The sequence below is a fragment of the Natrix helvetica genome (genome assembly GCF_964273705.1).
Source record: "Natrix helvetica genome assembly, chromosome: 7".
NCBI classification, from domain to species: Eukaryota; Metazoa; Chordata; class Lepidosauria; order Squamata; family Natricidae; genus Natrix; species Natrix helvetica.
In genome coordinates this window covers 61,226,191-61,250,325 of record NC_138558.1, presented here as the reverse complement: position 1 = coordinate 61,250,325, position 24,135 = coordinate 61,226,191, and the positions used below count along the sequence as shown (strand labels likewise).

General features: G+C 38.1%; 1 protein-coding gene across 2 annotated transcripts in view; it reads left to right on the top strand.

Annotated features, from left to right (window-relative positions):
• The first annotated feature begins 3,494 nt into the window (after nucleotides 1-3,494).
• NDST4 (N-deacetylase and N-sulfotransferase 4) overlaps nucleotides 3,495-24,135 on the top strand; it is a 167,189-nt gene continuing 146,548 nt past the window's right edge. For both annotated transcript variants that reach the window (XM_081959865.1, XM_081959864.1), the window contains exon 1: nucleotides 3,495-3,829. The gene's annotated coding sequence lies outside the window, so the exon portion shown is untranslated. The remainder of the gene's footprint in view (nucleotides 3,830-24,135) is intronic.

The window sequence follows — 24,135 nt, the reverse complement described above, 5'->3', positions numbered from 1 at the left end:
ACTATTTCTTAATGTATATTGAATGTGTTCATTCAACCATTTGAAATGCTCAATTTAAAAAAACAAAACAAAATTTTAAGTATTAAGCAGTTTTAGTTAAAAGTGTTTAGGCCACATTGGTTTTAGGTAAGATGGAGACAAATATTGGGCTTGCATTTCTAATGGCTCAAGTATTACGTTTCTGAATATTTGACTTATACCATGGACAGTACAAATCTTATTATCTGTGCTAAGGATATAGAGAAGTGATGGCGAACCTTTTAGACACCAAGTGCTCCAACTGCACGCATGCATGCCCAAATGAAAGGTGCATGTTTGCATGCATGGACATGCGCAAACGTGTGCATGCACGAACATCTGCACATGTGGAGACATGGGCATGCACGGACATGCATGCGTGCGCGGCAGAGACCCAAAGACCAGCTGGCTAGTGGGAGTTGGGGCATCCCAACACCTGCAGCGTGGCAAGAGGTGAGATCTTTTTTCTTTCATGAGCTTCTGTTTCGTTGTTTGGCGGGAAACAGAAGCTCATGAAAGAAATGCCACGGAGATCCGAACTGGGGCGACGGCGCATGTGCCAGCAGAGAGGGCTCTGTGTTCCACCTCTGGCGCACTGGCCATAGGTTTGACATCACAATAATAGAGAACAACAGACTTAACAGTATCAGAATGATGATGGTATATATTTTATATAGTCTGCCCCAAATTCAAGCTTTATCATTTAACTATTTGGGATGGTGCAGATACATTGGGCTCTTCCTTATGGCTGAATTACACTCCTATTCACTACTGCTTGAACTGACAGAAAAGTACACCAACTTCAATTTTATTGGTCCAGCGCCAGTCTATTCTATTACAGCAATGAAGCTGATGACCAGCTCTATTTTTACTATTTTAGTGCCAAATTAAAGGGGCAATGTAGCAGAGGAAGCCATCTCAGTCTATACTAATGTCAACAAATGAGGACTTTGGTAGCACCTTTTCTGATTAACATGTTTTATCAAAAGGCAGAAGAAGCCTTTTGAGAGCTGAATCTCACTTCCTCAGAAAAGCTTCTGCCTGTTTTCTTTTTAAATTTTAGTCAGAAAAGGTGCCATGCAGCCAGATTCTTTCTGAAGTTAAGGAGAGCAATTAGTGTCTTTTCCCTGCCACCAAGCATCACAGGTTGGTATGAAAACAATCACCAATCACTCTCTCTAAAGTGGAGATGAAAAAGGATGGGACAGATTGAATGGAAGGTTTAGTGATCTGTCAAGTTGCTTAACAGATGACAAACACTGAGGGAAAGGAAGGAGAACAGGACAAAGCAGGAGGGGCTTCTTCTCCCAATGCTAGTGCAACCCTTGTGCCTTTTCTGACAAAAAAAAAATAGCCCAAGAGGACATGGGTGAATAAGGTCATAAGTTGAAGCTTGAGAAGCAATGGTATGCTATAAGGGCATGGCTGTGAATGTGACCAATAAACTTTCACTTCTCTTGTCCCAAGGTACCCAGAAGAAGTAGATAGGGCTATTAAAGCAGGAATGGAATAGGCAAAAGTATGCTGATCCTTCCATGGTGCATTGCACAAAAACCCCTAAGGAAATTAGACCTGAGAGCATCAACCAGTCAGGGCAACAGTATAGTGTTCAAGAATTAATAATAAATAATAAAAACCATAAAGGTGTAGCTCTAAGAAACTCATCGTTTGAAGCATCAAACCCCCCCCCCCATAATACACTTAATAATGGCAGAATCAGAAACATATATAGCTGCCAGAATCCAACTTTCTATCCCAGTATAAATTGACATTTCATGCAGCCCAAGATTCAAACGGTCTTTCAAAAGAAAATCAAACTGGTGTTCAAATAACACATGTAATGCTCTTTTTCAGGAAGGACCATTTCAAAGAAGCTTGAGAAGAGGTATAGAAAGCACCAGTGAGGCTTCCATACACAGACACCTCTGTAGAAAGCCAGATGTTGGCTCCTGCCTGCCACCCCAGCCAAAAGGACCTTGGAAGGAATACATCAAAGGTGGGGGGAGAGGTCAATTTAATCTAAAAGATCCCCACCATTGACTATGTCAACAACAACTGATGATGAATAAAGTAATGAGCCGGGTCTTATCAGGAGAAGAGAGAAATAGTGAATATCATAGGATAACTTTAGGCTTAGTTTTAGCTGGGATGGGACAAAGATCATACATGAGGACATTGCATAAAAAAGCAGATACAGGTAGTCCTTGACGTACAACCACAATTGAGCTCAACTTTTCTATTGTTAGGTGAGATGATTGTTAAGTGAAGTTTGCGCCATTTATGATCATTCTCACCACCGTTGTTAAGTGAATCATTGCCATTGTTAAGTTTGTAATGCAGTTGTTAAGTGAATCTGGCTTCTCCATTGACTTTGTTTGTCAAAAAGGTAAATCTCATGACCTTGGGAGACGGCAACAGTCGTAAGTACGAACCAGTTGCCGAACATCTGACTTTGGATCACATGAACATGGAAACGCTACAAAGGTCATAATTGTAAAAAATGATCGGTAAGTCACTTCCCCCCCCCATCCCATTGTAATTTTGCACGGTCACTAAATGAATTGTTAAATTGAGGACTATCTGTACTACATTCATGAAGGGAAACTAACAAAGAACCCTATGTGAATCCCCGTACCTGCCTGGTATTTAAACCTGAAGATTTATAATTTCTAGATGGGAAGAGTGGTAGTCCTTTGAATTCTGCGCAAGATCAGTAAGATCTTGTCACAATCTCAAGTCAAGCAGAATTCTTCCACTCTGTGCCAGCTCCACCCTCCTGCTTCGCAATTGTCTTTTTGGTGACAGAAAAATCTGCCTTCAAACTTTTCATTTCCGTCACCCCCCCCCCCTCAAAAAGAAGGAAGAAGGGAGAAGGGTCGGGGAGGGGAAGCATCCGCTCCCCAAACCCCTCGAGTCGCATTTTTACTCCTGGATCCAACGCAGCCAAGTTAGAAGGAGGAGGTGGATCCCCAACATACAATGACAGATTATGCAAATCCTGCAGGAATGGCTAATCCAATCAATCCCCCGGGCGGGGTGTGAGCGGAATCTAGTGGATCTCTCCGGAATCCGCTTCTGTCGGAATGCGTGTGGCGGGTAGAAGAAGTCCACACTCGTCCGGAGAGTCAGCATGACATCACAGCGGCTCCTAGTCCTTGAAAACCTTGAGGGTGATTAGCTGAAGGAACGGGCGGCTTCTGCCCATCCTCCTCCTCCAGGGCCGCCTCTATAATTCCTAGGTAGACATGAGGCGGAGGGGGGAGAGGGTTTGGAAAGCATAGCTAGGCAAGGCTAAAGAAAACAGCCGCCGCAGCAGCAGCTGTTAGACGGGTGATTAAGTAATTCTCCTAGCCTTTTTTCCCCCCCTTTCCCCACTCGCTTCTTCTGGCTGTGCCGAGACTGCTCCCTGGTGTAATTCCGAGGTCCAAAAAAGAAAACGGCGTTTTCTTTCTCTCTCTTTCTCTTTCTCTCTCTCTCTCTCCACGGCGTGCTGGTGAGAATGAATGAGCGAGAGGGAGGCAGGCAGGGAGGGCGGCCGGCTTGAATCATTCCAGACTGACTTGTTTTGAAAAGAACAGGGCATATCAATAAAATGTTGGAAGAAGAAAGGATGGAGCAGAGAGGACCTTCCTGGGAGAATATTTAAGACGCGGTGGGCAAAAGGCTGATCGCGAGAAAGCAGACGGAGTAAGCGAAGAGAAAAGAAAATGAAATTTTAAAAAAGGGAAACTCTCCCAAGGCACGTTATTTGAAGTCCAGAGAAGGCATCGCTTCCTCTTGAGACCGTTCCTTTAAAGGATAATCTCTCTGGGTAAGTTTATTTTGCAGTTTTTCCCACAGGACGTGGCTTAAGACAAGTTGCCAGACGCTACTTGGGATGGATTTGTTTGGACCCACCCTGCGTTCACCTCCAGGGGGTAGCCCAAGTAAAGCGGAAGGCTTTTTGAAAGAAAATAAAAGAATGAACAAAAATTAAAATAATAATAATAATAATATTGGTGTGTAGCAGGGGGTAGTGGTGGTGGCAGCTCTGAAGCTCTGCATTTAATTGTCAGAGATGGAGTTTTTCCATCCAACTGATATAGTAACAGTGATCATCATAAATATATTTATTTCCCCTATAGTGATCGTGAATTAAATATGCCTGTTTTTTTTCTGTTGATTACTTGTCTGGGTTGACTCTTAAGCTTCAAAATGCAGACTGACTTATATTCACTGTAAACTGGAGAACAAAACAAGAGTCTGGGAGAAGCCTTGAGAAAATTGAATAAAATTGTATTTTGTGTTGGTTGCCCTATCACACTCTCAGCTGATTGATCCATATTCCCACCCAGTTTTTGTTTTTTTTAAACAAGCAGGTTTTTAAAAAGTTATGTTTACCTGGAACAATAGCTATTTAAATCTTTTTGTTTTAATAACTGAACTAGTAGGAAAGCCAAACAAGCATACTACATACAGGTTATGTAGTTAAATAATGACTGTATGGGATATTGAGAAAAATGGATGTTTCATGTTTGCAACTTAGCAAATGTTTAGACATTTGAGAAAAATGTTCAAGATTTTAAGAAAAAGTGTGTTTCTCTCATAATACAAGAAAGCAGGTATTGTAGCAGGTCTGGGCTAGGTTCAAATCGCTGCTGCCACCGTTAGAAATTAAATTAAGTAAATTTAATAAAGAAATTTACTTAAATAAATAAAACAAGATTGGCCGCGATGTTCCTAGAATGTAATCTTGCTATCCGGAAGTCAGTCTTGCTATATGAAGACCTCTTGAGAAATTTCTGTTATATTTCTTTGTATGCTAGCCTCTCATTCTTCCAGAGAAACTACTGCACACGTATAAAATCCAAATAATGTAATATCTTTTAATCCCTCATTTCCTATTAGCTCAGCAACCTAAGTTGCATGCTGCACATTAGTCAGATGTTAAGTTTCAATGTTTCTCAAATAATGGGATTTATTTGTAACTGACAGGCTACAAGGATGGCTTCCACTGTCTACTATCTCTTTCTTAAACGATGAATTCTTGATCCAAGACTCTTGAGAGTTATTATTTCTCTTTGTTAAACTGTTTGGAATACAATCTCTGGCAGATTAATCTCCTACTCTGAAGAAATTCCACTGTGTTGGAAAAGGACTATAGTCCCAAGTTTTAACAAAGTGAAAAACAGTCTTTAAGTTTCCAATTCCTATGAATGACTTTACGATTGTTATGAACGAAGAGATTCTATGTAAATGTTGTTTCTAGTTGTATTCAACATTTCTGCCCAAAACTAAGCTTGCAGCACACTGGGCCACCAGTTCTTAGCTTTAGAGCCACTCTTAGATACCCAACACAGGTTATGGTCCTTAGAAAGTCAAACATTCATATTTTAGCACCACCTGACACAGAGTGAGTGCATCCCATAATGCTGTTAAACTGCTATCCCTATGTCATCTCTATGGCAGAATTACAGCCAGTGAATTAGTCTTAAATATAAATTATAGTGGCTGAGTCATGCACTACTGGTTTGCCATTAACTTCCATCTCTCTTTATCAAAATTACATCTTAACAAGTGTTCCTTAAAATAAACATCTGATAACATCAGCAGCCTCCAATAAGCACTTCCTAGGTGCTGTCACATCTGCTGGATGGTTTGATAAAGTGGTCCTTAGTTTCCTTAGTTTATGTTATGATGCAATATTTGGAATCTTAATAAGTTTTAAAAATGCATGCAAGAATCTAACAATCTCCTGACATAAGCAAAAGTAAATATAATTCTTGTTGCATGATTTACCTGCGGGAGACCTCTTCAGTCATTGTTGCAGTGGCAAAATGTCTACTACAACATGTGTTGACCGATTACAAGTCCCATAACTTTCCACTAAGTGTCTCTTGGGAAGTTGTGTACAATAAAGATCATAGTAGAAAGATGTCCAGGTTAATATTCTACTCAGTAATTAGATTTGTTTTATAAGGTTAGTGTTTGTATTGTTTCATAGGGAATGTATAGTTTTGGATATATGCAGGTTAAATTATTCTTAAGGCAGACGTTTTAAGCCTATTTGCATGTAAGACCCAGTGACCTTGATATTCATTTGTTTGTTTATCTGCTTGTTTGTTTATTTATTTATTTTATATGCCACCCATCAATTTGATACGATTTCCTTCAAATAACGTGATATAAGTCGGATTATGTATTACTTAAGATTTTAACGTGGAACCATTTAAGCTTTGTGCTATCCACAGTGCAGACTTTTTAAAGAAAACATCCAATATTATTAAATAAAATGAGTTTATTTTTCCTCCTGGGAAATTCCTCCTAGTGTTTGAAAAGTTTTCCAAATAAAATAAGGATGTGTACAAGACAAATATTTCTATCTCCGTAGAAAATTAACAGCAAATTATTTATTTTAGGTTTTTGTCCTTCCTGTTTGCAAGACATCTGAGTATTATTTTTATTTGAGCAAGGGTACTCCTATTGTGTGTAAGAAGTATTTGACCCCCAGCTATCTCATTGGATGTAATTATTAAGTTCAGCCTTGGTGGGCTGAGTTGGTCTTTTCAAAATTTAACCTAAATTTTAAACAGCGTATTACATACTGTACTGAAAATTTAGACTCTATGAAGAAAGGTGAATCTTCTTTAGTATATATTTTGAATTATATACTAAAAATAAATCACTGCATGTAAATAAGGATTTGGTTGAATATTCTCTTTCCTTCCCTCTCCCTCTCTCTCTCTCTCCCTCTCCCTCTCCCTCCCCCTCTCTCCCTCTCCCTCTCCCAAGCTATTATGACTTGCTCTCGAATTATTGTTAAAATAACAATATCTTGTTCAACTGCAGTCATTTTCTTAATAGAATGAATCTCTCTGTAGGAAAATACACATGAATTGTGATATGTAAAGTTTGGCCTGAGGGTCTTTTTTCTGGCATTGCAAATGCTAAGATTAGATAGTTTATACAGCTGGATTTCATTTAGCTTGTCAATTTGTAGATATCATTATCTTTTCTTCCAATTGAAAATTTAGTTACATAGCATGGCAATTGCTAGTAAAGTGTAATTGTGTGTTTTTATATAATATAAACCAATGTTCCATTTGGATTTTTGAAATACAACAGACAGTTAAACTTTTATATAGCACAGAAAAACAGGGGCTGTCATTTCCTATTTCCAAATTCGATAGAGCCTCAACTAGCAAAATCAAATACTTAATGGTTGTCTGAGAGCCAGAGCAGACGGATATTGCTGCTGGAAAGAATGATATCTGGGCTGAATTTCATTAAAACATTATGTAAAAGCATGCTATTGTACCTGAGCTTAGTCTTGGAAGAGTTTATATTTCATATTGGCAAATCTGCTATTTCTGTTAATGAGAAGGTAGCATGGTTTTATTCAGTAGGAACAGATGAAAATATTCTACTTTCACATATAAAAGACATGCAAAACAGTATATGCCCATGAAAAAGAAAGGAATAGCAAATTCCCTTAGTATCATTGTATACAAAAGTTTCATTTAACCCATAAAAAGAGACAGTGGAAAAATATGTGATGCCTACTAAAACAGGAGGAAAGTTTTAACAGCTATTTGTACAGAGCTGCAAGTATCTTGCTTTTACCTTGCCTTACAGTCAAAAATATTAAGTCTTCAGGTAGGTTATTTTATTCCATAGGTTTCCATAGGTTTCAGGATAACATGTTTAGATGAGGACAGGTCCACGTAGTTCGCTCCTACTTCAGTGGTTATGTTTTGTATAGTTGTAAATATGGACAATGTATGGGAAATCTGGAGTTCAGATCTTAGTTTCTGCAATACACTGTTGAGTTGGGTAGGACATACACTTTTTTCTTCTTTAGCTTTCCTCAGATATTCCCGAGAATAAAGGCTACAGGTAGTGAAATAGGGAAAAAGTCATCACCAAAACCTTTTGTCCTTTTTTTTTGTCTCACAGAACTGAATGAAATAATTTCCCTTGTATAAAAAAATTCAAAGGGAATTGGCTGGTAATACCACTATGGTAAGGATTAAACTATTTTTATCCATAATAAATAAGTTCTGTTTTTCTCAACATACTAAAGTGGAATTGACTAGGTTAAGTAGAAGTACCTTAGAAAGCAAAGATTAATAATGCATTAGGCTGATATGCAACAAAAAGCCATATTACCTGCACTAACTCAACTACCCACAAATAAGTTATTTATATTTTTGCTGAAGAATTTGGATTGTTTCCACATATTCATTTCCAATAGTCTGGGAGCTGCTTTTTTAAGTGGCGATGCATTAATAACTTGCCTGAAAGTACCGTTCCTAAAGAGTGAGAAAGACCTATTCAATTATTGTATTTATGGAAAGCCTCTGCACAAGTGAATTCTTTGAATATAAGGAAACAAGACTTTATATAGGAACTTTTGTACTGAATTTGCTTAGCAGATTCCTAATTCCAATCTACTGATCAATATTACTTTGTGCATAACTATAATTTAATTTGTGTGCATAAAATGTTGTACATTATATGACAGGTCGTATATTCTTCAGAATAATTACTCTAGAACAGGGGTGTCAAACTCATGGACTCACGGCGGCGTCACATGACGTATCGGTACTTTCCCCCCCTCTAAACTGGATGTGGGCATGGCCAGCGTGTGATACATCTGGTCCGTGGGCTGGGAGTTTGACAGTCTTACTCTAGACATTATAGGGACTTCTACGCACTTATGGGCTAGAGTCAGATGTGAGGCACCCAATATTTCTATTTTACTTAGCACTTGGTAGTTTTAGATATTTATACTATAGACCTTTAGCACTGCAGGGATGTCTGATTTCATGGAAAGGAATGTGAGATGATACTACTATTGATTCCTGATGATAGAATCTTATGCATACAGACATATCTACTCATAAACCACTAAGTGAGATGCTGATGAACTTGAAGTGCAGTTGCTGAAATCAACTTAGAACATGGTACTTAATATTGGATCCCAGCTGTTATTGGCTCTCAACCCCTATTGATTGATCTATCACAGTGGTTGGGATTGGGCGGGGGGGGCTGTAGCCTTGTTCTAGGAAGGTAAGATTGGATATCAGTACTTGGAAAGAGACAACTTGGATGTTATCTGTTTATCAGGTAAAATGTGTCCATAAATTAAATTTCAGTGAAAGACTGTGATTATAGATAACACCTGATGAGGATTCTTCACTTTGGTTACACAACTGTAAAAAAATGATAACCTTTAATGTTTAGCTGCCTATAGAAGAAATCTTGAATCCTTGAAAAATCAGAGTGACAGTTTCTCCTCCAGATACTATCTTTCTCTCTAATGTTATTCTAATGTTTTTAGGAAAATATTTATGTCCACAAATTTCTCCTGTCAAAGTAGATCTCAAAGCTTCTTGACTATTTTTTATGGTTCTTTATTCGCCTGAAATAAACTGGGACATGTTCTTAAACTGTTTAGCCTTAGGCTGGGCCTTTCTTTTATCTCTGATCAGAACAGTGATCATGATAAACAAAGATGTTCTCAACATTGGTACATAAGCTCAGGATAGGGTTCTTCTTATCCACCCAACTCAGAATGCCTAACTGCCAATGATACGCTGTGCATTAATAAATATATAACAGAATATGTAAATAATTTGAAATCTAAAGTCAGATCCCTGAAATGGGTTTCCTTCTCTCCTTAGCGATGGGAGTGGCCATTCAAATCTCTTTGCTATTAAATATGCAGCTAATATCTTTGGCAATGTACTGAAATACCACTTCTGTATTTAGAAATAGCAGTTAGTAGCAAAATGTTTGTGCAAGCTTCCCCAAGGAGAAGGAAAGAAGCACTATCTCCTTCAATGGTTTTTATACAGTTTTGTGGTCATAATATGGATTGGCTAAAGATGTTTAGTCTAAAGCAAAGCAATATCAAATGTGTTGTTTCCCCCCCCCCCACTTTAAGCAAATCCTAATAGAAAAGAGATAGAGAACAAAGCATCAGCTCTTGAATGCCATGAAATGTGTGAAGGAGAACATTTGGCATCCTTTAATAGCACCCAAGAGTGTGCTGGAAAATGCAGCAATCCAACACAATGTTGATGCACTGAGAATGACTTTATCTTTCAAAGAAGTTGAAAATGTAATAGGGTGTGGTTAACACAATCAGTGGCCGAAGTAGTGTGCAGTAGCCAGAAATTGAGTAACGTATCTCACAAAGCTTAGAATGGCTAAATGGGCATGAGGCATTCTGATTTACTTCGCACAATATTTCTAGTCCCAGAGGAATAATTTACGGGTATGTTTATCCTTCAACTCAGCCAATTTTCTATTGCAAGAATTGGTTTTTAACTCTGAAGGGGCAAAATACATATTGTATTCTGTTCTGTTAATCACAACATGATGCAACATATAAAGCCCTAAAACTGGAGGACTGGTCCCAATGCAATTTAGGAAATTGAGAGATTGAGTATTCCTCAACAGTTGCTATTGGTAGTTATTGAAAATGGACTCCATAGTCAAACCACTCAATTTTACCCTTATTTAAATACAATCTATTCTGTAATTTAGACCCATGAGAATAAGGTTGCTTTCTTTCTCGCATGTCATAGTTCCTCAGGGTCTTATTTCAGAGGTGGGCTGCACTTACATTCAGAAGCTGTTCGCTGGTTGTGAATGCGCATGAGCTTTGCTCACACGTGCCCCTTTGGGAATGAAACGGAGCTTTAAAGAAGCAGGTAATCAACTCAGGCAGCTATGGTTAGCAAAGCAGGGGCAGCACAAAACTCAACTGGGCAGCGAGGATGGAGGGAACGAGAGAAGAAGTTAGTTATAAATGGATAGCTTAGCACAAGGGCGGGTGGCCAGGCCCAGCCAGCAATTAAAGCGAAGGGTTCGCCCGAACCCACACGACCACCCCTGTCCTATTTAGTCCCTGATTAAATATCGAAATATTTCTCTTAGGAATCCTTGATCTTCTCCCTTTCGTTCCCTGAACCTGTTACATTTTGTTAACTTTTTAAACTACAGTTCTTCAACCAAACAAAATGCTTTATATAGGGTACCGTCCTAGTGCATAATAAAGTAGAATTATTACTTTTGGGGCTTGCAAATTGTGCTAATTTTAAAGAAAACTGAAACTCTATTTGCCTTGAAATAACTACATTGTTTTACTGATGCATATTTCAACTTCATATAATAACCAGTATCTGAAAATTATTAGTTTCCATCTCAGTTCCTTTTTATATGCACTGCCGCCAGTTCTGGTACAATGCATCTGTTCATATGATTATTATTTTCCTAAATGCAGAAGTTTGTATTAGACTGATTGATTTTCATTTCATTTCATACCAGTTTCCTGCTTGGAAATACAAAAATTATTTTTTTTCCGTAGGTAATCAATATTTTCCATATCAGGAAAGTAAGAGTTTATATATCTCCTGATATTCATATTATAGTTTTACCAAACTTTAAATTGTTGCAGGCCAGCTCATCCGATGACACATTCAAATGAAACTAAATTCAGCCTTTAATCATAAATCAAGATTGGGAAGATGGAATGGTATTCTAGAATATGTCATATTGCCACGTTAGAAAATGGGTAATGATTTGATGAAAACCAAATACCTTTATTTGTTATGTAGTATTTTGCATCAAATGTATAAATGTACATTTGAGCACACGGGTCATACACCTTATTTTCCCATTTAGTTAGGGGAGATCCAGTTTTAAACATGAAAAGAAACAGCTTTGGATCACAGTGTTTTTGTAGACTGATGTTTTTTACAGAGTGACAAGCTTGGGTATGCAATAAGCTCTGTACCAAAACACAGTTATCAACAACTAATGTCTTTAGGGACAGAGATTTTAACAATTCCTCTTTTAGCAGCCTCCAAAGCCATTTCTGACCTAAAGCACAGTATTCATGCCATTTTGACATGGGATTCGTTTAAAAACTAAAATGCAAGCTAAAAACCAGAAAATTCAGTCCTTTTTCATTTGCCTTTGTCCACATCCAGCTACTGTCACACACTCACAGAGAGACAGACAGACAGACAGACAGGCAGACAGGCAGACAGGCAGACAGACTGACAGACTGACTTTTTCAATATAACACTGGTTACATTTGCCCACCCCCTCACAAGTATGAAAACACAGTTAACCTATTTCTTAAGAGAGCAGAATTTCATAAATACATGACGATTTTATTTTATTTTATTTTATTTTCCTTTCCGTTAGAGAAGATATTAGTAACTGGTGCCACTGGAAGTTTAGTCTTCCGGAGCAGAGACAGAGAAGAGAAAAAGCAAAGATAAAATGTGACTGCAAGTGCTTATCTCTATACTAGTCCTACAAGATACGCATATATACAAATGCCACATCTGATCTGCTATTACTCAATATTTAACCGCCAGCTCAAATATACTGTATTTATACTCATGGATATTAATCTGCAGAACTAATGTAAAAGATGTAAAAAAAAGCCAGGTACACATGAATTTATACGGAAGTTTCTTCTTTTAGGTTTTTAGATTTTTTTCTCCAAAATATGGTTAACTACTAAGGTTCAGAACCAGATTTTCCCAAGATTATTCCAAATCATTCCAATATAGACACCCAAATAGCTTTTAAAAGTTGAAATCCGACAAAATTGAATTATTTCTGGAAATTCAGAAAACTTTACATAATAAAGACTAATTAAGTTTTTATAACTATAAGATAACTAGTGGATTATGAAGAGTTGCAGTCATAGTGCCTTCCTATTATTAGACTATTATGAACTTTTCCAGCCACGATAATGATAAATATGTACAACATACAGAATGAACTGTAATATTCTAGTTTACTTTACAAGTGATAGGCAATAAGTTTCATCCAGTGATTCACATATATGTATATGTTTATGTTCTGTGTGATATAAAGGTCTGCAGATTTTTTAAATCACGAAGGTTATACAGAATACTTTGAATCTGAAACATTTTAAGTGCAAAACAACGTTTTGAGCTATAATTCTGTTCTAACTATGCCACAAATATAATAGATTTAGGACAAACCTTGCTTTGAGATCAACACAGAGAAAGAAAGGTCCTTTTGATTTCTGGGATAGTCACGACACCAGAACAATATGCTTCAAACTGTTTCTGAACTCAGAAAGGGTTCAAATTTAAAATACTTTGCATTCCCCTAATAATTTCTAAGAGATGAATTAAAGACATTTTTAAGCTTAAGAATCTGAATCTCAGGAAACACTGTTACTCTTAGAACATTTCCCTGAGACATTTTAAATTTTGGTACAATGAATGAGTATCGATGTTGATAATAGTTGCATGAATAACACATTCCTTTTTATGTCTCATTTCTAAATTTCTAATGGGTTTGCAGCATGCAAAATATAGATAAAGCCTACAGAACATTTGATCATTCAGATTTTGGACACCATCTCCCAGCAATCTTGGTCATAGACTGTGTTGGCTAAAGTGATGGTTGTTCAGCTCAATTCAGATCCAAAAGGAAAGGAATTTATGTGATATCACAATAAGCACTATATGGTATCATAAGTCATATTCCGTAGTATAATAAGGTTAATTCTTCTCAATATGTTGTTCTCCATTGTATGAATAATACATAATAAAAGAATATTAACTTTGCTTTGAACCATAGAATTTTAAGGGGAAAGAGGCAATTAGAATCAAAATATTATTTATCAGATGGGACGCAGTGGCTCAGTGGCTAAGATGCTGAGCTTGTTGATCAGAAAGGTTGGCAGTTCAGCAGTTCGAATCCCTAGTGCCGCATAACGGAGTAAGCTCCCCTTATTTGTCCCAGCTTCTGCCAACCTAGCAATTCAAAAGCATGTAAAAATCCAAGCAGAAAAAATAGGAACCACTTTTGGTGGGAAGGTAACAGCATTCCGTTCATCTTCAGCGTTTAGTCATGCCGGCCACATGAGCAGGAGACATCTTCGGACAGTGCTGGCTCTTCAGCTTAGAGATGAGTACCGCCCCCTAAAGTTGGGAACAATTAGCACATATGTGCAAGGGCAACCTTTACCATTATTATTTATCAGAGATACCATTCTTCCTGTTTCACTTTGATTTTCCAAAGTTTTCCAGTTACCAGCTGTTCTCCATAAAAGCCATTGAGCATGTGTGCAAATGCATGCTGCTGTTGGAGACTGCATTTGTATTTCTTGCTCCCTTTTATTTTTTACAGAGCAACCTTAATGCTGCATTAATGCAAGTCTCTTGGCTGCAGGAGGGAAGCAAATAATACCTCAGAAACTTGATTGTGTTGTTGGCAGCCATACAAAAACAGCAGTAAACGTAATATATATGGACTTCACCAAAGCATTTGATAGTGTCTCACAAAAACTTACTTGGAAAATTCAATTAAATCAAATTGGCTCAGAGCAATGATTTGACACATGGTCCAGAATGGAGCCAAAACCCATTTTCATATCCCGATGATACATTTTAATGTATTGGCTTGTAATGTCTTGGGGATTGTCTAGGTGCTTGGCCACAGTTTTGTTTAGTGATTCAGCTTATGCCTTTATTACTTATTAGGGGAGACATGGTTCAGAAGAGAAATATTTGATTTGCAGATTTTAAAAATATGAGTACAGACATTAAAAGGAATCTTGGGACTGAGTATTTTTGATAATGAAAGCAGTAAAGGCATTACACATTATGCCAAATTTTGTTCATCGGTTATTGGTATCTTGCAATAAACCTCAAGCAACTTGCTGGCACAATTATTCAATTATTTCAAAAAGTATAATCCAAAAAAGATTTCAGTGAAGTTAAACTCTAAATGGCGTTCTGGTATTTGGGAGTATAATTTTATGTACATTTTTGTATATGTAATAAGAAGTTCAATAGAACACAACAAAATTACTATCTATCCACTAGGCCAAATATCTTATTCAAAGGGATATTTAGACAGGCGCATTTCACAAAGAGTCAGTGCAATTAAACTCTTAACAGCATTGGTAATTGGGAATATAATTTTATGCAGAATATCATTTTATGCATATAAGAGGAACCTCTGTGCGACACAATTACATTATTATTCTATTGGACTAGGTTAAATATCCCATTACTTGTGAAGTGGCTAGCCTTTGAAGTAGAGAAGGAAAGCAGGATTGTATTCTTCAATGAAATGTTTCAATTCATCCTCAAATACCAGAAAATGGATACCACAAACCAAAAAAGTTATTGCTACATATATTTAAGTTGTGCCCAGTTGAAAAGCTTTCCTTCCTTCTTCCTTTTCTTTCTCTTCCTTCCTTCCTCCCTCCCTCCCTCCTTTCCTCCATTCCCTTCCCACTCCATTCATTTTATTTAATCAATGAATTAGCCACTTCATTCACTAATGTAACTTTAGGCAACATGAAAGGAGAAAAAATTAGAGGCAGAAATGCAATAATTGAAAGCAAGAAATATGTCAAAATTGGTGGGAAAACATAAAAATAATTAAGAACCAAATTTTGTAAATAACATCCCCCAAATGTTGCTGAAAAAGTCAGGTATTTTAAGCTGTTTTGATTGGTTTGGTTTGGTTTATTTGGATTTATATGCCGCCCTTCTCCAAAAGGACTCAGGGCGGCGTACAACATTAAAAAACACACATCCCAAAAGTTAAAAAAGATTAAATCCATATCCAAAAAAACAAACCGAATTTAAAAAAAACAATACATTTAAAGTAAGTTAAAATTAACAGGCCAGGCCAGCTTGCTGGAAAAGCCAACTTTTTAGGGCGCGTCGGAAGGACCAGAAGGACCGGAGGTCAGGGATTATGCGAAGCTCCGGGGGGGCAGCTCATTCCAGAGGGAGAATCTGGATACATAAAGTAAGATTGGAGAATCTTAATACACAAAGTTAGTCCTCAAGTCATGATCACAATAGGAATCAGAATTTTCATTGCTAGGGAAGGCGGTTAAGTGACTCACAGCCAATTTTATCACCTTTCCAATTGTTGTTACCTATATCACTGTAGTTGTTAAATGAATCTTGCAGTCTTTAAGCTAATCTGGCTACCATCATTGTTGGAACCTGGCTGGAAAGATAGCAAATGGTGATCACGAGAGCCTAGGATACTGCAGCCATCATAAATCCAAGCTAATTGCCAAGCGCCCAAATTTTGATCATATGATCATGGGTAATGGTGGTAAGTGCAAGCACTGACTGAAAATTAGTGTTTTTCAGTGGTGGTGTAATCTTGATTGATTGCTAAATGAATATTGTAGCTTGAGGATTGTCTGTATAGTCATACCTCTTAAGATACTACTTTACTTCTATATTTGCTCCTTCAAAGCCTACTTTTCCATAAAACACCACCAATACTCTAGTTACTTAAGTCAAAACAGTGTTAATCAAATATTTGTATACTGTGACAGAATTAGTGGTTATTGCTGGTGGATTGGTACCCCATCCCTTCCATATGGTCATTAAATTAAATAAATAATGGTAAAGAAGTCCCTGCAGAGTTTAGTCAGCTAGTCATGTCCAACTATAGGTGCTCATCTCTGTTTCAAGGCCATGAAACCAGTGTCATCCTATCTATTTAACTGTCACGTGGCCAGCATGATGTCGTGGATCATTATTACCTTCCCACTGAAGTGATACTATTTATCTACTCACATTTGAATGCTTTCATACTGCTAGATTGGCAGGAGCTGTATTGAGAACGGGAGCTCACACCCCATTGTGTGACGCTCAGGTCTCAAACCTGAGCTGCTGGCTTTCCATCTGACAAACCCAGTGTCTTAACCACCGAGCCACCGCACCTCCCCCATTACATTAAATAGATTATTATTTTTTAAAAATCAATTATGCCAAATGTCTGATTTATAAATTACTATTTAACAAATGTTGATGAATCAAAAGTGGTATGTTTTTTTTAAATGTCTAATCTTATACTTCATAGTGTTTTTCATGTCTTCAGGAATTAGATTGTAGTTTTTCTTTTTTATAGAACTTTTTTTAGTAAGTTCAGGTCAGCAGCACTAATTGTCTCATTAAACATTTGCAGCGTGTGATAAAAGACCCATGTGTTTCAAATGTGTTTGAATATTAGTAGCTTGGGTTGGTAGTTAGGCTGTTGGTTTGAGCTCTGAGCTTGGCAATTTGGTTGCAAACTTTTTGTCACCATTCGAGGAGACATCGTCCGTGCATTTTGAATTGTGCTCATCTGTCAGAATACAGGTCTTTAAATACCTTTTAATGAAGCGTGTACGTAGCGAACTGGTCGTTGCACCTGTTGAATCCCACCACTGCTGTTGTGTAGTGATAGCAACCTACTTTCTTACCCTGTTGCACATCTGCATTGGAGAAGGCCATATACCCAATAGTGATTCAAAATATTACTCTAGTGCAATGTAACACAATATACTATACAGAGTGCAAAGAACAAAGCAGTCTCATGGTAAGACTATCCCAGGGGTGGGTTCCTGCCAGTTCTGACCTCTTCTATAGAAAAGATTCAACAAATCTACTGTGCCATTTATTAGAACTGGTTCCAGCTCCCTCCCCCCGCCCATCCGCATCATGCTTGCCCCGCCTACCGCTTACTGATTGGCTGGCTCACCAATCGCCCCGCCCACCTCTAAGAGTCCTATCAAAACCTTAAATCTTAAAGCTGTCAAGTTTTTTCTAAAGGGTTAGGGGTGCAAGGGTCTTGTAACTTGACAGCTTTAAGACTTGCACACTTCAATGCCAGAGTTCCTGAGCCAACATGACTGGAGGAGGAATTCTGGGAGTTGAAGTCTACAAGTTTTAAAGCTGTCAAGTTTGAACACCCCTGGGTTTTTTTTCTAAAGGGTTAGGGGTGGAAGGGTCTTGTAACTTGACAGCTTTAAGACTTGTGTGCTTCAAATGCCAGAGTTTCTGAGCCAACATTTTGGTTGCTAAGCAAGAGCATTGTTAAGTGAGTTTCACCACATTTTACAAGTTGGCCACACCCACCCAGTCACATGACTGCCAATCCACTCCCACTCGGTCACATGACCAACAAGCCACTCCCACAAAGCAGGCCACACCTACAGAAGAGGTTCTAAAAAATTTTTGAAACCCACCACTGGACTATGCAATAAACTTCCCTCCCCAACATAATTTTTAAATTTACTTATGTTGAGAAAATGTTTACACATTGCCAAAAATTATAATAATTTAATTATAATGGAACAATCTGTATTTTCTGGGTCTGTACAATAGACAGATTCATAAAGCATAGAACCATAATGACCTGGTTTACAGAATATCCTAAGCACAGTGAATAGATTGTGTTTAACTGTGAACACAACATGTGTGAACTAAGTAAATATCAGGATCCACACTAGATTCAGAACCAGAAAGTCCAGCATTTCCTAACCCAGCACTTTTTCATTCTGTTCCCTTTCCTTATCCTGACAATTGTTTTTGTTTGGTGCATGATAGTTAAGATGAATGACGGAGGCTTATCCAAATTACTTATCTATGTTGTGCAGCCTTGAGTCTTTAAGTTATCATTGCTAAAATGGTCTCTATCTGAGTTGAGCTGTTTCAGATTAAAAAGAAAAAAAACCACTAAAGGCAATTATTCCATTTTTGAACCACTTACCTTTTGTTGTAAGAGGAAAATGTTTAAGCTGTTATATTCTTCATTTTCAAGCTTAGTCCTGCATTAAAGAAATGTGGAGTTTGCTCATAGTGTCCTTTGTTACTTGCCTACATCTGATACACTGTTGTGTATGACAGGCACGAGGGAACCAATATCTTGAAAGGAAAATGTTATTCTAGTTTTTGTAATGACAATGAGAAATAGGAGAGACACGGTGGCTCAGTGGCTAAGACACTGCTTGTCAATCAGAAAGGTCGGCAGTTTGGCGGTTCGAATCCCTCGCACCGTGTAACAGAGTGAGCACCCATTACTTGTCCCAGCTTCTGCCAACCTAGCAGTTTGAAAGCATGTAAAAAATGAAGTAGAAAAATAGGGACCACTTTGGTGGGAAGGTAACAGCGTTCCATGCGCCTTCGGTGTTTAGTCATGCCGGCCACATGACCATGGATATGTTTTCAGACAGCGCTGGTTCTTTGGCTCTGAAATGGAGATGAGCACCGCTCCCCAAATCGGGCACAATTAGTACATATGTGTGATGAGAACCTTTACCCTTAATGAGAAATAAGTGAATAATGGTCACTTTTTATTTGGCTTTTTAACAGTGATCAAACTTTTAACATGGACAGAAAGTTTATAAATAGAGTGTGAATCACATGACTTACTGAAAATAATTAAAGCAGTTTTCCACCTTGCATATAAGGAATGACTCCATTCTCAATTGATATAAAGCTAATTGGACAGAGAGATGTGTTTTAAGAATCTTTTCCTTGTGAAAGAGATTTTTCTGACCTTGCTATGCTGATAAAGGGGCATCTCTTGTGTCTCTTAGCAGTTTTCACTGTTCCCAAGTTAATTGATTATGTGCCCTCAAGTTCTTTTTGACTCCTACTTAGCTTACAGAAAGATTTTGCCCATGACAATCTGTTTCTAACCTGGGCTCTCAGGTTTTCTGATGGCCCGCCCCATGGTCAATGTAATAATATCCACCCACCTTGCTGCTTCTGCTTGTTCCATCAACCTTTTTCTTCTCTTTTTAAAACTCTTTTTCGGCATTAGACGCTTCTCCAGAGAGCTGTGACTTTGCATAATGTCTCCAAAGTAGGATAATGTAAATTTGTCCTTTGTCCTTCAAGTGAGAACTCTGGGTTAATTTGCTTGGTGATCCATCAGTTTGTTTATTTGACTGTCCATGGCATTCTCAGGGATCTTCTTGGTCACCAAAGTTCAAAACTCAAATACACTTCCTATCCTGCTTCTTCAAATTCCAGCTTTCACTTCCATCAAGTGCCACATACTCCGACTTACACAATTCTTAATGCTGAAATTGTAGATGCATCATAATTCAATTCAGCATCCAAGGTCTTCATGACAAAGTGGTAGTCTGTGGCATATTTTTTGACTGCTTGTTTCTTTATTGTTGATGGTTGACCAACAATTGCTAGGCAGATGCAATCCACCAATTTGATATCTGCACTGTTTTCACTGTCAATTCTAAGTCTTGCTTTTCTTTCTATTGTCATTAACATGGTTTTCTTTATATTTATTTTTTGTCCCATTTTTTCACTGTTCTCCTTGACTTTTATTACTAGATCTTGCAGATTTTTTTCATTTTTCGGCAAATGTCATTGCCATAGTGCAGATCATTGATGTTTCTTCATTCAATTTTAAAATTATGATTGCTCATCTTGTTCCAATCCAACTTCCCTTAATATATATTCAGCATATTGTTTGAATTAATAAGGGCAAAATATATAGCTTTGTTCCACTCATTTGTCAACATGGAACCTATGTGTTTTACCATATTTTCCTCCATTTCCTCCCACAACAAAGTTGTTACATAAGGGGGAAAGTGAAAAGATTGGATGTGGAGATGTTCCGTGCTTGTAGAGGTGAAACTCTAAAGGTGTCAGACTTGGAAGCCATATTTTAAGTATAAGTATAATCTTTATTGTCATTGTACTTAAATACAACGAAATTGGTTTTAACCTCACTGGTGTAAAATTATAACAGAAACTAAAAAAGAAAAATAAACAGAAAAAAAAAACTAGCGTGTGCATGGAATGATTGTGGTTGTATTTAAAAGTCTCACAGCCCAAGGATAGAAACTATCTTTAAACCTGTTTGTTCGGCTGGCTATACTTTGATGCCTTCTGCCTGATGGTAGAAGTGCAAAGAGACACTGACCAGGGTGTGAATCAACTCTGAGTATCTTCCTTACTCTGCTAAAGGAGCGAGATCTGGCAATGTCATCCAGTGGTGCCAGAGGACAACCAACGGTTTCTTGTGCCGAATTGATCACTCCCTGTAGTGCCTTCCTGTCCGCAGCTGTAAAACCAGCATACCATACTGTAATACAATATGTGAGGACACTTTCTATGGTGGACCGATAGAAAGAGGTCATCAGCCATTGTTCCACCTGATTTTTCCGCAGGACTCCAAGGAAATGAAGTCTCTGTTGGGCCTTTCCAATCACCAGAGACGTTTTTCCAAGTGAGATCTTGACTAATAAGCACTCCCAAGAATTTAAAAGAGGAAACCCTCTCCACACAGCCCCCCCTCGATATACAGTGGGGCAGGTTCCTCTCTCTGCTTTCAGAAATCTAGCACCATCTCCTTTGTCTTATTAGTATTTAGATGTAAGTTGTTTCTTGAGCACCATGCGGATATCTTCTGGACTTCTTCCCTGTATGCTGATTTGTCCCCCTCCAGTTATGAGACCCAGCACTGTTGTGTCGTCTGCAAACTTTATTATGATGTTGGATGGATCAGAGGATATGCAGTCATATGTATACAACGAGTAAAGGTATGGGCTGAGCACACAGCCCTGAGGGGAGCCTGTGCTGAGCTTTAGCGTGGAAGATGTTGTATTGGGCCTTCAGGCCTGCCACATTTTCTACTATGGGAAAATGGGAGTGGGATATATGGGAGATATATAGGGGGGTATATGGAGTATGGGAGATATATAGTCAAAATAACATTCTTTTCTCAGAGAGTCAAGGACACCTTGCTTGGCAGCTGTGACTGGGAGGCATCTTCAGTTTTGGATGATGCCTGATTAGACCATGTGATGGACATATGGGTGCTGGGCAGGATTCTGAACTTTCTTTTGGGTGGGGAAAACCTGGAAACTTTCAGGTTCAGGTTTTCCCAGATGTGCCAATATGACATCTCTAATAAAATGGAACATTGAGGAAACTCAAGTCTCGGAATCTTCTTTCGTTAGGGATGCAACTTGGAACCCTGACAAAAGGATGTCATTAATTTATTGTCAGCTTCACTTTCAGGTGAAGGGATTTGGGAAGTTGTGATGTTTTGCTGGGACCAAGCTTGTCCCTTTCCCTGTCTTTCTTCACAGTTTTTGCTGAAATGAGATTTGACACACTATTAGACCTGTGGCATGCAAACAAGAGGGAAAGGAATACATTTTGAGGAAATTGGATTTAGTGCCTGGAAGATGAACATTTTTTTTTAATTAAATGTGTGTACTTGGGAAGGGAAGTTGAATTCCTTCAGAAATTGAGAAATTGAAGAAATTTCTATGAAGAAAAGTAAGGCTGCCCCTAATTATGCCTTCATAATTCAAAAGTTATGAAGTTTTTAAACTTTTGTTATTATTTTCAACTGTATATATGAGTTCTTCTAGTTTATAACATAAGGTTAGTTAAAAGTGAGACTTTAAATAAATTTCATTTATTTTAATGAGAAACACATTCATTTTATAGTTAATTCGGATTCTGAGTTGTTTTGAAATACTGCATACACCTAGAGTTCATTTTCATTATTTTGAAATTACATAATTAAATGTCCATCTGTCAAATTCACACAGAGGCTATCTACATTATTATCCACAATTTAATTTTAAACCAGATTTCTTTTTCTTTCATAATTTAGTATGAAACTGCATGAAGGACAGGAAAAGATAGCCAATTTATATTAAGGTCTTCACTTTTACAGGCCAAGAATGAGAAATTCTGTAAGTACGGGGGGGAAAACTCGCACCATCATTTATAGCAGTAAAATTATATTCATTTAGCAGTAAATTCTAGGATGAGATCTTATCTTTTGCTTTAGACTATTATTACGTATCTACTTGTTTTACAACCAGTTTTTCTAGATAAACGGATGATGCTCTGATATCTATTGTTATTTGGAAAGAAACAGGAATATATTGCCCCCTAGTGCTGAAAAAAAATCCCTTCTGAAAACCAAATGGGGTTTAATTTAAACATTCAGAATGTGTTCCCTAACAATATGCAAACACATTTTTGTTGTTGCTCCTGCTGTCGATCCTGCAAGGACAACTGATGGGTTGATTTGGGCAGCACATATCCCTAATGTGATTGTAAACCCAAAGTCTTGCATGTGATTTGATAAACTTCAGGAGTGTAAGTTGCAGTGATTTATCATTGTCACCATTGAACTGCATTCTTGTGTTTTTCTTCTTAGATTGATCTATAACTCAGTATCAAGAAAGCGCTGGAAACAGTTAGGCTCAATAAACAACTTATAAGAAGTTTGGAATATTCAGGCTTGTGCTATCAATTGTGGACTAATTAAAAATTTACTCCCAACAGTGGAAACATCTATTTGCGATTATATTTTCCTTATTTCCTTACAAAAATGGAAAATTGGAAATGATATCTTAGATAAGAACAGACTGGATGTATAGTGCAAAGTTGCCTCAAAAGTCATACTCAAAGCATGCTCATCAAAATGATTTGTCAAATGGGAGGTAATTGCAGTGACATGCGGTGAGGTTTATGACTGGTGAGGCACTGACACAGTGCTGGGTTTCAAATATTTTTAAACTTGTGGACTTCAACTCCCAGAATTCCACAGCCAGGCATGCTCAGTTCCAATTTAAAGCGACAGCATTTGTTTTTCTCCTTTGCTCCTTCTTTCTTTTTCTTTTTCTTTTTCTTCTCCTTCCCCTCCTTCCTCCCTCTCTCCCTTCCTCCCCCTCTCTCAAACACACACACACACACACACACACACACAGAAGTTGGGTTGGACTATCTCTCCTACCCCTTCCCTCTCTCACTCACTCTCAAACAAACCCTCACACACACAAAAGTTGGATTGGATATCTTTTCCAGTGGCTTGAAAGCAGCTCCTCTGCCATCCCCCCCCCATTCCCCTGCTGCCTTTCCCAAACACCCCCACCATTGCAAATGCAGCCTGTTGTCTGGGTGGGAAATGCCTGGAACACAATAAAGCCCACCCACCACCTCCTGCTGGCAGGCTGGGGTGAGAGGAGAGGCAGAGAAGCCGGAGGGGAGCCAAGCCTTCCAAAAGAAAGAGGCTGGGGGGAAGTGTGTGTACTACAGCATGGCTCTTTGCCTGGCTTCCTGCCTCCTCCTCTGGTCTCCTCAGTGCTCGCTTGTGCTCTCCCTCCCCAAGTGTAGTTTGATTGCAGGTGGAGCCACGTTGCCTTTTCAAACCTGTAATCAGTGAAGCTGGGCTAGATTGTTATATAGTTTTATCCAGCTGTGTGTGTGAGAGAGAGAAATGAATGGGGGCCTGGGGAGGAAGTCACTACACTTGGGGAGGGAGAGC